The sequence below is a fragment of the Mustela putorius genome, unplaced genomic scaffold (genome assembly GCF_011764305.1).
Source record: "Mustela putorius furo isolate JIRA1106 unplaced genomic scaffold, ASM1176430v1.1 tig00000743_pilon_pilon_pilon, whole genome shotgun sequence".
Classification (NCBI taxonomy): domain Eukaryota; kingdom Metazoa; phylum Chordata; class Mammalia; order Carnivora; family Mustelidae; genus Mustela; species Mustela putorius.
Window position 1 is genome coordinate 6733557 of NW_025421464.1, and position 14598 is coordinate 6748154.

The 14598-nt window shown below is 41.1% G+C and overlaps 1 protein-coding gene across 1 annotated transcript in view; it reads left to right on the forward strand.

The window, feature by feature from the left end:
• CTNNBL1 (catenin beta like 1) overlaps window positions 1–14598 on the forward strand; it is a 161676-nt gene that overhangs the window by 5643 nt on the left and 141435 nt on the right. The window lies entirely within an intron of this gene.

The window sequence follows — 14598 nt, forward strand, 5'->3', positions numbered from 1 at the left end:
GATGTATTAATGGATGCGCTCATTGAAGAAAAAGGATAGGATGTTGGAATCTCAGCCATGATGAATGAATAGGAGTTCTGTGGGTAATGAAGGAGGCCGAGGAAAAGTCATTCTTGACTAGGCATTAGTGAGAGCAGAAGCATGGGAGTGAAATGTCGGAGCATTGAGTAAACGGAGGGGAGTGGCAGATGATGGGGTCACCTCAGCTACAGATATGTTAAGGAACATACTGTGCTCATATGGAATTCATCTTTTATTTGTTTATGGTGCTAACAGCAGTAGGTGTTCCAGTTTTACCATAATCTTGATACTACCAGTTGTCACAATTTAATTTTGTCTCATTAATCTAGTTGGTATGTAAAGTATTGGTTCAAGTTTGCTGTAATAGACATTTTTCCCCTGTACGTGTTATCGTTTGTATTTCTTATCATCTGCCTCTTCCTCCGGAAGGTACTGCTGTAGTTTGTAATTGAGCTTTTCTCTTGTGTGTGTTTTGTTGTTGTTGTTGTTGATGGGGTGTATGTAAGAAACGTTTTAGAAGACTGAACACACGTGCTCATTCTGTAGTGGCCGCATTCCACCTATAACCCTGAGAATATTCTTCTCACGATGTTTTTAGAGCATCGTGATATAGACACTTTTTGCATGACAGTTTAGACTAGTGCTTTTCTTTTTCTTTTTCTTTTTTTTTTTTAAGATTTTTATTTACTTGTTAGAGAGAGAGAGAGAGAGATACAGGTCGCAAGCACAGGCAGACAGAGTGGCAGGCTAGAGGCAGAGGGAGAAGAAGCAGGCTCCTTGCCGAGCAAGGAGCCCAATGTGGGACTTGATCCCAGGACGCTGGGATCATGACCTGAGCCGAAGGCAGCCGCTTAACCAACTGAGCCACCCAGGCGTCCCTAGACTAGTGCTTTTCAAAGTTACTTCTTGTTAATGGTGGGACTATAACAGATAAAGAGCTATTTTCATTGATATTTCCATTTCAGGGTGTTTTCTCTTTCACCTCCTGAGTGATTTCTTAATTTCATTTCCTCTCTTTGCAGTTTTCTCATCCTCTTTCTTCCTGGCACATTCTCTTCATACTCACAAAACACATATTTATGTGTCTCCTCACACACTACATGGTTAACTCAGAGGCAGGGACTAGCACGTAGCAAAGTGTCTAACCATAACTGATGGCTCATAAATGGTTGTTTAATGATTGAATGAACCAGTATATACCTTCAAATATGCTCTGGTTGTTTTCCCCTTTGAAAAGCTTTTGTTCTGATATCTTGTTGCTTGCTGACTTGTATGTCTTTGTTTTCATGTTAGACATCAAGAATGTTTGATTCATATATGTTACTTCAGTTTCTGAATTGTCTTCCTCATCCATATCATCTCTTGCTACTCTTGCTGTAAAACCTACATTTTTTTGAACTTTTATTTTGAATTAATGTTGAATTTACAGGAATTTGCAAAAACAGTAGAGTTTCTGAGTTTCCATATACTCCTCATCCAATTTCCCCTAAAGTTAACATTTTCTGTAGCCGTAGTACAATGATCAAAACCAGGAATTCATAATTCTGGTAACTGAACCACAGACTTAATTCAGATGTCACTACTTTTTCCACTTGTATCCTTTTCCTGTTTGAGGATCCTATCCACAGTCCCATATTGCAGTTACTTTTCATTGTGATTTTCATTGTTTTTTATGGTCTTGACCTTTTTGAAGAGTACTTCTCAGTTGTTTTGTATGATGTCCAAAACCTGCATTCTTGTAGCTTGCCAATACACTCTGCAAAAGATTTTCTTGAGCCTCATCACCCTTGACTTTTCTTAGAATTTGATTTTATAATCCTGTCCCTCATCATAGATGAACTCATCCATTCTTTTTTTTTTTTTTTAAAGATTTCATTTATTAATTTGACACACAGAGATCACAAGTAGGCAGAGAAGCAGGCAGAGAGAGAGGGAGAAGCAGGCTCCCTGCTGAGCAGAGAGCCTGATGTGGGGCTCAATCCCAGGACCTGGGATCATGACCTGAGCTGAAGGCAGAGGCTTTAACCCACTGAGCCACCCAGGTGCCCCGAACTCATTCATTCTTATGTCTTTCAGCACCTTGATATAGACAACTGTTAGCTCCACAGCCATGATCTAGGTTTCATCTGTCAGTTTCATCTGTCTATTCTGGCCAGATATTTTGGGATCACATAATTCTCTGTATCTCTCCATGGGCTCCACCACCTATCCCCAGTTCTGCATTTTAGTCCGGGGTGTCTCTGTTCAGCAGACTTTAAAGAAGCATTGGAGCTATTTCTCAAAGTTGAAGGACAAGGTTCTTTTCCTCATGGATCATAAGATCCTGTGAACAAAGAGGTCTACCTCCTTTCTCAGGGATCAAGACAGTGTCAGGATATAAAAATGTTTAAGCCACAGTTTTACTCTCATGGAGCTTGCAGTCTAAGGATGGCATTCCACAAATTTGAAAACTGATACTCTAGTACACAGTGTCATTGTGGTGACAGAAGAATGAACAAAATTTGGTGGCACAATCAGGAACAGCTCTGCCACCAGGAAAGCTTTGCAGAGAAAGTGTTGCTTCTTCAGTCTTCTCTTTATTCCTTCCATCATAGTATAGACTCTTGAGGCTTTGTCAATAAGTAGCTTTCGGGTTGGTCTTACTTTTTATTTTTGTGGATCATATATTGGCATGTTGAACATGGGTTTATTTCTTCGATAGGCCAACAGAACAGTTTTCACTGGTCATAGACTTCAGTCCTACCTTTTTAGCTTCCTTGGAGGTAGGTTTTATTGAGATGGCCTAATTTTGGAGGTGAACTTGAGGAGGACAGCCATACCTTTCTGTAGTCCCTCACTAGGTGTTGTTTAAAATGGGGGTTAGAGGGATGCCTGGCTGGCTCAGTCAGTGGAGCATGCGACTCTGAATTTCAGGGTCATGAGTTCAAGCCCTACACTGGGTGTAGATCTTACTAAATAAATAAATAAATAAATAAATAAAGGGATTGCATTTATAAAATTTACACCAATAGAGAAGTTTTCAGATGTAAAAATAAGTACATTTGAGAATGTGGATGGCTCAGAAAAGCCTATCAGCTCTATTGGAGAGAATAATTCAAGGCATGTGCCCTCTGAGTGTGTCTATTAGGTGTCTTTTCATGTTAGTGTAGTGAATGAACACTACCTTGGGGTCAGACTGCCTGTATTTGAATCCCACCTCTGCTGTTTGCTAGCTGTTTATCTTTGGGTAGTTAATTAACCTCTTTAAGCCTCAGGTCTTCATCTTTAACATGGAGATTTTATAACAGTTTATCTCGGCCCACCATTAAAAAAAAAAATCTCCATTTTGTCATCTTTTTAAAAATACAGGATTAAATAAGACAGGGTGGGTAGTGCTAAGTAGTATAGTGTCTGACACATTGTAAGTGCCCAGTAAATGTTAGCTGTTAAATTTTAATTATTGATATAATTACAATCAACACACATGCTTTAGCCAAAGAAAAAGTGTTTTTTTCAATTCTATAAGGCTGCCTCAGTATTCCCAAGGTCATTGGTCCCTCAGAGATTAAGGTTTAGAATGCCGTAAAAGGAAATGAGAACAGTTTGTCACCCACACATGCTACAGTATAGAACTGTTTTCAATAGATTAAAGTACAACCCTATTCCACCACAGTTAGCAGTCATTGATATCAAGAATTATGTCATCAACACAGTAATTCTTTTCCCCAGGTCTCTTTAATATTTCTGAGATATCTCAGTGTTCCCCTTTCCTGGAGCCAGAAATCTCATTTACAAATTACTCCTTTCTTTTTGTTTCTTTCTTTTTTTCCCCCTCAAGGTTCCTGAAGGAAGTGGTTGTTTTTGGTTTGAGTCTTGTATGGCTATAAGATACAGCAGAAATTCTCTTACTTTTTCCAGAGTCAGACATTTGATTCTGGTATTTCAGCTGAATAGCTCAAAGCCGTTTTCTTTTCTGCAGTGTTCTAGGAGTGACTGATCTGAGAGTGTGTTGGCCTAAATTTTAAAACCCCATTGTGGGTTGGTAGATAGAAACTAGATTATCTTTGTCCTGAGCTCAATGAACAATCTAGTGAGACAGACACAGTGCATTTTCATCTGTTAACTCATTTTAGATCATCAGTTGTCTGTGAGCAGATTATCTGCTTGGGCTTCTTAGACCTCCCTTCAACTACCCAGCAGTGTCCAAAGTCATTGACTGAACTGAGAAGGATTTGACCTCAAGCACAGAGTATTATGATGCTTCCCTCTGAGTGTGTCTGACTGTATTCCAAAGGCAGGTATACTTGTTTATTGAACAGATTGTTTGGTGTTCTTTTTTTTCTTTTTTTTTTTTTTAAGTTCAAATTCAGTTAATTAGACATACAATGTATTACCTGTTTGGGGGGTACAGGTCTGTGATTCATCAGTCTTATATAATACCCGATGCTCGTTAAACATATACCCTCCCCTATGTCCAGCGCCCATATGTGATATATATATACATATATATATACACACACACACACACACACACACACACACACACACCACATCTTTATCCATTCATTTGTTAATGGACATCTGGGCTCTTTCCATAGTTTGGCTATTTTGAACATTGCTGCTATAAACACTGGGGTGCACATGCCCCTTTGGATCATTACATTTGTATCTTTGTGGTAAATACCCAGTAGTGCAGTTGCTGGGTCATAGGGTAGCTCTGTTTTCAACAATTTGAGGAACCTCTATACTGTTTTCCAGAGTGGCTGCACCAGCTTGCATTCCCACCACCAGTGTAGGGGGGTTCCCCTTTCTCTGCATCATTGCCAACATCAGTTGTTTCCTGACCTGTTAATTTTAGTATTTGGCATTATTTATGTTTGTTTTGTTAATACATAAAATTGAGGATTAATTTTTTATTTGACCTCCCCCTAAGTTAAGAGCAGTTGAGTCTAAAATTACTTTTGGAGGGGCACTGGGGTGGCTCAGTCATTAAGGGTCTGCCTTCAGCTCAGGTCATGATCCCAGGGTCCCAGCATCAAGCCCTGCATCGGGCTCCCTGCTCAGCAGGAAGCCTGCTTCTCCCTCTCCCACTACTCCTGCTTGTATTCCCTCTCTGGCTGTCTCTCTCTGTGTCAAATAAATAAATAAAATCTTTTTTAAAAATTACTTTTGGAATTTTTAATAAATTTAAGCATTAACAGTACATCAGTCTTCTGATGTTTCATGTTAGAATGCGATTTTCTTCACAGCTTTGGATAAAATAAAAGAATTGTGGCTAGAGTTTGTTTTATCTTTTATGGGCCTCTTCAAACATTAATACTTCCATGGAAACAACTAATTACTTCTCATATTAATGATAAGGGAAATTTGAGCATTTCAGTGGTACATAATTACTGACAGAGAAGCTGAAACATGAAGTGGGGGCTCTGGCTAGGAGCAGCTGTTGGGCAGAGGAAGGTAAAGATGCCAAAGAACCATCAGAATGCAAAAATGCACAAAACTAGGAGCTGGTTCTTTGAAAGAGTTAATAAGATGGATAAACCCCCGGCTAGACTTACCAAAAAGAAAAGAGAAAGGACCCAAATAAATAAAATCATGAATAAAAGAACAGAGATCACAACCAACACCAAAGAAATACAAACAATTATAAGAACATATTATGAGCAACTATTCACCAGCAAATTTGACAATCTGGAAGAAATGGATACATTCCTAAGAATGTATAAACTACTGGAACTGAACCAGGAAGAAATAGAAAACCTGAACAGACCCATAACCAGAAAGGAGATTGAAGCAGTCATCAAAAATCTCCCAACAAACAAGAGCTTCCCAGGCTCTTGAAGGCCAGATGGCTTCCCAGGGGGAATTCTACCAAACATTTAAAGAAGAATTAATACCTATTCTCCTGAAACTGTTCCAAAAAATAGAAATGGAAGGAAAACTTCCAAACTCATTTTATGAGGCCAGCATTACCTTGATCCCCAAACCAGACAAAGACCTCATCAAAGAGGAGAATTACAGACCAATTTCCTTGATGAACACGGATGCAAAAAATTCTCACCAAAACACTAGCCAGTAGGATCCAACAGTACATTAAAAGGATTATTCAGCATGACCAAGTGGGATTTATTCCTGGGCTGCAAGGTTGGTTCAACATCCGCAAATCAATCAATGTGATACAATACATTAATAATAGAAAGAACAAGAACCACATGATACTCTCAGTAGATGCTGAAAAAGCATTTGACAAAATACAGAATTCTTTCTTGATCAAAACTGTTCAAAGTGTAGTGATAGAGGGTACATACCTCAATATCATCAAAGCCATCTATGAAAAACCCACCACAAATATCATTCTCAATGGGGGAAAACTGAGAGCTTTTCCCCTAACATCAGGAACATGGCAGGGATGTCCACTATCACCACTGCTATTCAACATAGTACTAGAACCTAGCCTCAGCAATCAGACAAAAAAAAGAAATCAAAGGCATAAGAAGAGGCAAAGGCAAAGAAGAAGTCAAACTCTCACTCTTTGCAGATGATATGATACTTTATGTGGAAAACTCAAAAGACTCCACTTCAGAACTGCTAGAACTCATACAGGAATTCAGTAGTGTCAGGATATAAAATCAATGCACAGAAATCAGTTGCATTTCTGTGCACCAACAACAAGACAGAAGAGAAATTAAGGAGTTGATCCCATTTACAGTTGTACCCCAAACCATAAGATACCTAGGAATAAACCTAACCAAAGAGGCAAAGAATCTGTACTCAGAAAACTATAAAGTACTCATGAAAGAAGTTGAGGTAGACGCAAAGAAATGGAAAAGCATTCCATGCTCATGGATTAGATGAACAAATATTGTGAAAATGTCTATGTTACCTAAAGCAATCTACACATTTAATGCAATCCCTGTCAAAATACCATCCATTTTTTCAAAGAAATGGAACAAATCATCCTAAAATTTATATGGAACCAGAAAAGACCCTGAGTAGCCAGAAGAATGTTTGAAAAATGAGCAAATCACAATTCCAGACATCAAGCTGTATTACAAAGCTGTCATCATCAAGACATTATCGTACTGGCACAAAAACAGACATATAGATCAATGTAACAGAATAGAGAGCCCAGAAATACACCCTCAACTCTGAAAAGAATGTTCAATGGAAAAAAGACAGTCTCTTCAACAAATGGTGTTGGGAGAATTGGACAGCCACATGGAGAAGAATGAAACTGGACCATTTCCTTACACCACACACAAAAATAGACTCAGGGCGCCTGGGTGGCTCAGTGGGTTAAGCCGCTGCCTTCGGCTCAGGTCATGATCTCAGGGTCCTGGGATCGAGTCCCACATCGGGCTCTCTGCTCAGCAGGGAGCCTGCTTCCTCCTCTCTCTCTGCCTGCCTCTCTGCCTACTTGTGATCTCTCTCTGTCAAATAAATAAATAAAATCTTAAAAAAAAAATAGATGAAAGACCTCCATGTAAGACAGGAATCCATCAAAATCCTTGAGGAGAACATAGACAGCAACCTCTTCCAACCTCAGCCACAGCAACTTCTTCCTAGAAACATAGCCAAAGGCAAGGGTTGGGACTTCATCAAGATCAAAAGCTTTTGCACAGCCAAATGAAACAGTCAGCAAAACCAAAAGTCACCTGACAGAATGGGAGAAGATATTCGCAAAAGATCAAAAGTTTTTGCACAGTAAAGGAAACAGTCAACAAAACCAAAAGACAACTGAGAGAATGGGAGAAGATATCTGACATATCAGATAAAGGGCTAGTATCCAAAATCTGTAAAGAACTTATCAAACTCAACACGCAAAGAACAAATAGTCCAATCAAGAAATGGGCAGAGGACATAAACAGACATTTCTGCAAAGAAGACATCCAGATGGCCAACAGACACATGAAAAAGTGCTCCACATCACTTGGCATCAGGGAAATATAAATCAAAACCACAATGAGATACCACCTCACATCAGTCAGAATGGCTAATATTAACAAGTCAGGAAACAACAGATGTTGGAGAGGATACAGAGAAAGGGGAACCCTCCTACTCTGTTGGTGGGAATGCAAGCTGGTGCAGCCACTCTGGGAAAACAGCATGGAGGTTCCTCAAAAAGTTGAAAATAGAGCTATCCTACGACCCAGCAATCGCACTCCTGGGTGTTTACCCTAAAGGTACAAATGTAGTGATCCTAAGGGGCATGTGCACCTGAATGTTTATAACAGCAATATCCACAATAGCCAAACTATGGAAAGAACCTAGATGTCCATCAACAGATGAATGGATAAAGAAGATGTGATAGATATACACAATGGAATACTATGCAGCCACCAAAAGAAATGAAATCTTGCCATATGCAGCGATATGGATGGAATTAGAGGGTATTATACTGAGTGAAATAAGTCAATTAGAGAAAGACAATTATCATATCCTCTCCCTGATATGAGGAATTTGAGAGGCGGGGCAGGGGGAGCTTGGGGGGTAAGGAAGGAGAAAATGAAACAAGATGGGGTCGGGAGGGAGACAGACCATAAGAGACTCTCAATCTCACAAAACACACTGAGCATTGCTGGGGGAAAGGGGGTATGGAGAGGGTGGTTGGGTTATGGACGTTGGGGAGGGTATGTGATATGGTGAGTGCTATGAAGTGTGTAAGTCTGGCAATTCACAAACCTGTACCCCTGGGGTAAATAATACATTATATGTTACTGAAATGATTATTAGAAAGAGAATGTTAAAATGCAGCAATAAAGAAATAAGAAAAGGACATTATCATTGATGAATTGGGGGTTGTCATGAAAAGAAACCCCCGATGAGATTCCCTATTTATTACTATTATTTTTAAAGATTTTATTTGACAAAGGGAGAGAGAGAGAGTGTGTGAGTGCACGTGCAGGGGGAGTGGGAGAGGGAGAAACAGGCTCCCTGCTGAGCAGTGAGCCCCATGTGGGGCTTGATCCCAGGACCCCAGGATCATGACCTGAGATGAAGCAGATGCTTAACCAGCTGAGCCCCTGAGGTTCCTTTTTTAAAAAGGTGAGGGTTGTATTGAATTGCACTAACGCCTCTTTTATTTGGTGTCTTTGGCAAATGGGGTACTTTTCCTGAACAGATTTTCCACATAGCAGCAACTGAGAAGAGCAGCAAAAGTGCCAGCACAAGAACTTCTTCCTTTTACAAATGGGGAAGGCCTGGCACAGGGAAGAGAGTGACTTGCCTCAGGTCATAAAATGGGGCTTAGAACAGAACCATGCTTTTTTCCATATTTAAAACTTGAATTTTTCATCATTTTGTTTGGAGTTTCTTTCTAAAACAAACATTTATGCCTTTCTCAATAGGTCAGACTGTTGTCTTAGGGCCATTATTATGAACACATGTTAATTGTGCCCAGATTTCTCCCTTGATCTTTTGAAGTGTGGAAAGTTTTTACTCCTGCATTAAAACATTGGGAGTATTACAGAGAAATTTTGAGTTCTTATGCCTGTTGTTTATTGTTTTTCTTGCTTTTCTTTGGTGTCACCTGTCACTTCTTAGTGGTGGTGTTTGTTTAATAGGATACAATAGGGTAAAATCTAACCTCTGAGGCCCTTTTTGCTTTTTTTTTTCCCCATGATTTCTGAAAAGTTGTGGCTGTTGGTTGGATGAAGTATTAGTATTCTTAGTCATCTTTGGATGAACTATAAAACTTGAGGGCTCTTCTGTTAATTACTGAAGGCCTGTAAGATACTAGAGATCAAATTAGTGTCACCTGTCTTCATTTTTCATCCAGCATTTCTTGTAGCTCTCTTTGTCGACCACTACCATTTTGGGGACTGAAGAATATCTGAGCAGTTACCAGTGCTCACTAATCATGAGTCTTTCAGGAGAAACTAGCACTCACAGACAGAAGCTTAACCTGGCCTTCTGTGGAGTGCCCCTTTCCTTCATGGCTGCTTGTATTTTTGGAGGGGAGCCATTTATCCGTCTGATGGCCTTGACACTATATTTTTAAGCTAGTCTTCTATCCAACTTCACACACCCACCAGCCCATGAAATCTAGATTGTAGCAATCACCTGAGACCCCATATGCTTGTCCCTGACCTTTTTTTTTTTTTTTTAAGATTTTATTTATTTATTTGACAGAGAGAGATCACAAGTAGGCAGAGAGGCAGGCAGAGAGAGAGAAAGAGAGAGAGGAGGAAGCAGACTCCCCCCTGAGCAGAGAGCCCGATGCGGGACTCGATCCTAGGACCCTGAGATCATGACCTGAGCCGAAGGCAGCAGCTTAACCCACTGAGCCACCCAGGCGCCCTTCCTGACCTTTTCATGCCTCTGCCCCATTCCTGTCTTGTGCTTTGCTCTTGGCTCTCTCATTTTCTCTCTCTTTTCCCTCTCCCAAGTATGTTCTTTGGCTCCCAACTGATGCCTCACCCAGAAGGACCTCTGGCTGACTGGGCTGGGGCTGCCTCATATGGTTTACCCTGCCTTTGCTGGATCTTTAAGACCCAAACTTTGGGTTTTGGCCCCAGCCATTGGTAGCCCATCTGATCCTCCTGTGAAAGGACAATTTGGGCAAGACTCCACCCAAAAGGCTTGCAGATTTTCCAAACTCTGCAACTTTGAGAGTCTACAAGTTCTCCTTGGTCTTGTCTTTGCCATTGTTTCCTCATCATTCACCAGGGGTTGGTAAAGAATCAGTGTTTTCTAGGGCATTGTGAAACATGCTGACAGCCTGTGAGCCAGTCTAGGTGTTTGAGGGTTAGGAAATTGCATTTAGATTAGTGATACATATTGAACCTTCCTTTTAATTATTCAACATATACTTATTAAATGCTTACTAAATGCAAGTTGTTAAACTAGACACTGAGAGTAGATACGCACAAGACATTTGCAGTGCCTTGTCTTTATGCAACTTATATCCAAGGGGGGCAAGACAGACAATCAACGAGCAAAACAAATACAAATAAATAAGAATGCATACACAAGCAAACAAATACCACATACACAAAACCAAGATAATTTCAAATAGGGATATGAAGGGGAAAGTATGGGCTGATGTAATAGAGTGATGGTGAAGCATCAGAAGGTTCTAAAAGGCCTTTCTGAGGGGGTAACATTTGAATTAAGAACTGAATGATGAGAAAGATCGAGCTCTCTCAAGAGCTGTGGGAATAGCAGCATAGGCCTAGGAAAAATCCAGTACAAAAGCCCTAAGGTAGGAACAGACTTAGCATGTTTGAATCAAATGGCTAGAGCATGGTGAGTGAGAAGGAAACAATTAAGGACAGAGGTCAGCTGTGGGGAGGGGAAGTAACCTTAAAATGTTTAGATTTTGTTGTTGGTACAGTGGGAAGCCATTAGGGGTTTGAAGATGTGGAGTGCCACAATTTGGTTTATGTTTGAAAAGAGCACTGCATCTGCAGAATGTAGAATAGATTGTAAGGGAGCAGCCTGGCCAGCTTAGGTGTTCAAAGTGGGTAGAATTCACCTTTGTGTTGCAGGGGGCCGCAGCCGAAGCTCTGCTCTCCCTAGGATAATTGCTTTCCCACCTAGGTTGTTTTCAGAATCTCCTAGTTCTAAACATTTAATCTACGTTCTGGCTTAATCAAGAAGCAACACTCTCCTCCTGCCAGGCTTGGCTCAGAGAATGTGGGCATAGTGCCTTTTGTTGAGCACCCTGGCCTGGAGAGAATGAAGAAAGCAGCCCCAGTGGACAAGAGGACAGTGCAGCTGACCTTCAGCACCTGGTAACTTGTAGGGAGCTTTGGAATCCATAAACTTTATGTGCTTCTGCAAAACAGTTGCAGATGGTCTGGACTGATGATTAAATATCACTGCTGTCTTGCCCAGATCTGCTGTAGCCATCCTCTCTGCGTCTGGTTTTACATTACAGTGGGTAATTACAGGGGCACAGCTCTTTCTGGTTGGCTTAGGGGGGGAATTTAAGTTTCTGCCAGTTGTGTAAGTGACTGCAGTGAGCAGTGGCTGTGAATGGCTACTTTTTGTTTTCAAAATTAAAAAAAAAAAAAAAACCCACAAAAACCAAACTTAAAAAGAACTCTCTCTAATGAAAGGGAATAATTGCCTGCCTTTGCTGTCTCGGCTGATTCTCCAGTGGGAGTTCTGCCATCAGACTTGTCAGACTTGGTTGGCAGGGACTTTTTCTCCTGAGTTAGCATGGAGATCTGAATGGGCAGAGATAACACAAATTAGCAGTGGTAACAAGCATATCTGCAGAGGAACAGATTTCCTTCTGACCAAAGGTGCTATTGGTAGGCACCACCCTAATTCTCAATGCATCTCAGTACCACTGATGACAGGACTTTTCAGCAAATAAAAAGAATTGCTTAACCACCACCTGAGTTGGGCAGTTTTTACAAGACTTGTGAGTTTCAAAGGCCCTCGGGCTGCTCAATCTGCCAGTGTAAAGTCACTAAATATTATCTCCCTGGCTTCTTACTGGGGATCCTTATACCTCATTCTGCACAATGAACTTGGGGAGACTTTTTTCCCCCCAAAGATTTCTTTCATTCCCACAGCATTTACAAGGACACAGAAAACTCAGTGGGGGAAGAAGAGATGATAGTGGCCTTCTGGATGACATGACTTTTGCCAGTGGTCACACGCGGGTTCCATAATGAGGATTGCAAATCACTCTCCATCTTCTTGGAGCCTGTCCCATAATTAGATGATTAAACATTTTGTTTAAATTAGTAATTTTCCCCCTATCTCCTCCGTGTGCTTACCATTAGAGAAAGATGGAGACTGGTTGTCTGATACTGGGCTCCACATTCAGTTGTGATTGTCAGCAAGAGGTTCAGGAAGTCTTATTTTAATTAAAAAAGCAATTTTGACCATGGTTCACCTTGTGTGAGGCAGAGGCACTTCTGACCATGTGAACTTTTCGATTGCTATGTACAGTGCATAGAGCTTTTTTCAGGAGCGTGACACTGAGCCTAAAAGGATAATATCAGGAGATGGTATGTGGCTGGGCTTGAAGTCTTGCCTCTGCATTAATGGCAGATTTGCCTTCAATTGACAGATTGTGTTTGTGGCAAAAAAGGGTTACTTACAGGGAAAGTATGGTCCTGATTTGAAGTGAATGAAAAGCAGCTCATAGAGGAGCTCGTAGAAATTTCAGTGTTGTTAAAAAAGAGTATGTGTTTTCTCCCCCTCTGCGCCACCACATCAGAACAGAACAAAGGGCTAGGAACTACCAGCTCACTGAGAGCCAGGTACTGTGCTCTTCAGTTCATAGGTGTTACTGCATTTCATCCTAAAAGCAACCCTGGGAATGTCAATATTCTTATTCCCATTTTGTACATGAGGAAAGGAAGTTCACAGAGGTTTAGTAAACTTGCCCAAAGACACAAGAAAGCAAATGGCAAAATATTTTCCTAATAGAGGGCTCTGGTGGGTGAAGGGAGCTTAAAAACAGAAGTGTCTTGGGAAATAGAATGCAGCAGTCTTGTACTGCCTGAGTCTACCATGTGTATCATTCTTGACCATCAGAACACCGTGCACTGGTTATCAAACCCAGGGGAGAAGAACACTCCCGTCCGTTACCAGTCCCGGGAGAGGACTCCAAACACTTCTGCCCATTGCATCTTGGTACTGGAGTTGCCAGTGAAAACCCCACACAGTCAGGTACTGGATGGACTAATGCTTTACTCACACAGAGAAGAGGCAAAGCAAGACCAGCTACTGGGCTGTACATTAGTCCCTTGTGGCTAGCGGGGCCCTCCTCCTTCCTCTGAAGCTGGCGCAGGGCAGTGACCTACATGTATCCATCTCTCTTGCAGCAGAAGGACCCCAACCTGAAAGCTGGTGGTGTGCCTGAGGGGCACTGATGTACATGTTTAAGCAGAGCAAGGGGACACTCGTTGAGCAAAAACAGACCGATATTGCCATACAAGGTGTTAAGCCTGGCACAAGCCGTATGGGCTCCTTACTACCCATTCCAGGCCTGAGGCCCAGTCCTGTGCAGCCGAGTGGGGGTTGGAAATACCGCACGCGTGGACTGCCTTTCCCAGCAGTTCTGTATTGAAATTACTTGGTTATGTGTCTTTCTTCCCATTAGACTTTGAGTTCCTCAAGGACACTGATCAGATCAGTGCATGCTATGTAGTACAAGCTCACTAAATGTCTCTTGACTGAAGAAAGGAAAAGAAGAATGGAAATAAGGAAGAAGGAATAAGGAAATGAATGAAGCAGTGAATCAGTGATTAGCCGCTGAATTTGGTTTTCTTCTAAAGGCATCTTTAGCCTTTAGGTGCCGTTAGCACCTTCACAGTTGCCTTCTCCTTCTTGTCTCTTCTTTCTCAATGGAGAGTAGAGTAAGCCACTGTGACAGTGATTCAGTCATTGCCTTAAAAAAACAATAGATGATCTTCATAAAAGCTTGATTCTAATACTGTCATAACCTGAGAGTGATGGCCTTTTTTTTTTTTTTTGGACTGGAGTTGTCTCTGACTCCAAAGCAGCAGATTGATTGATCCATTTATTTGCCCAGGATTTGCTGCAGGTCTGCTGTGGGCCATAATTGCTATTTTCTCTTTACCCAACCTTAGAGACAAAAAGTAAGAGATAATACAAACAACAAGATTAGTT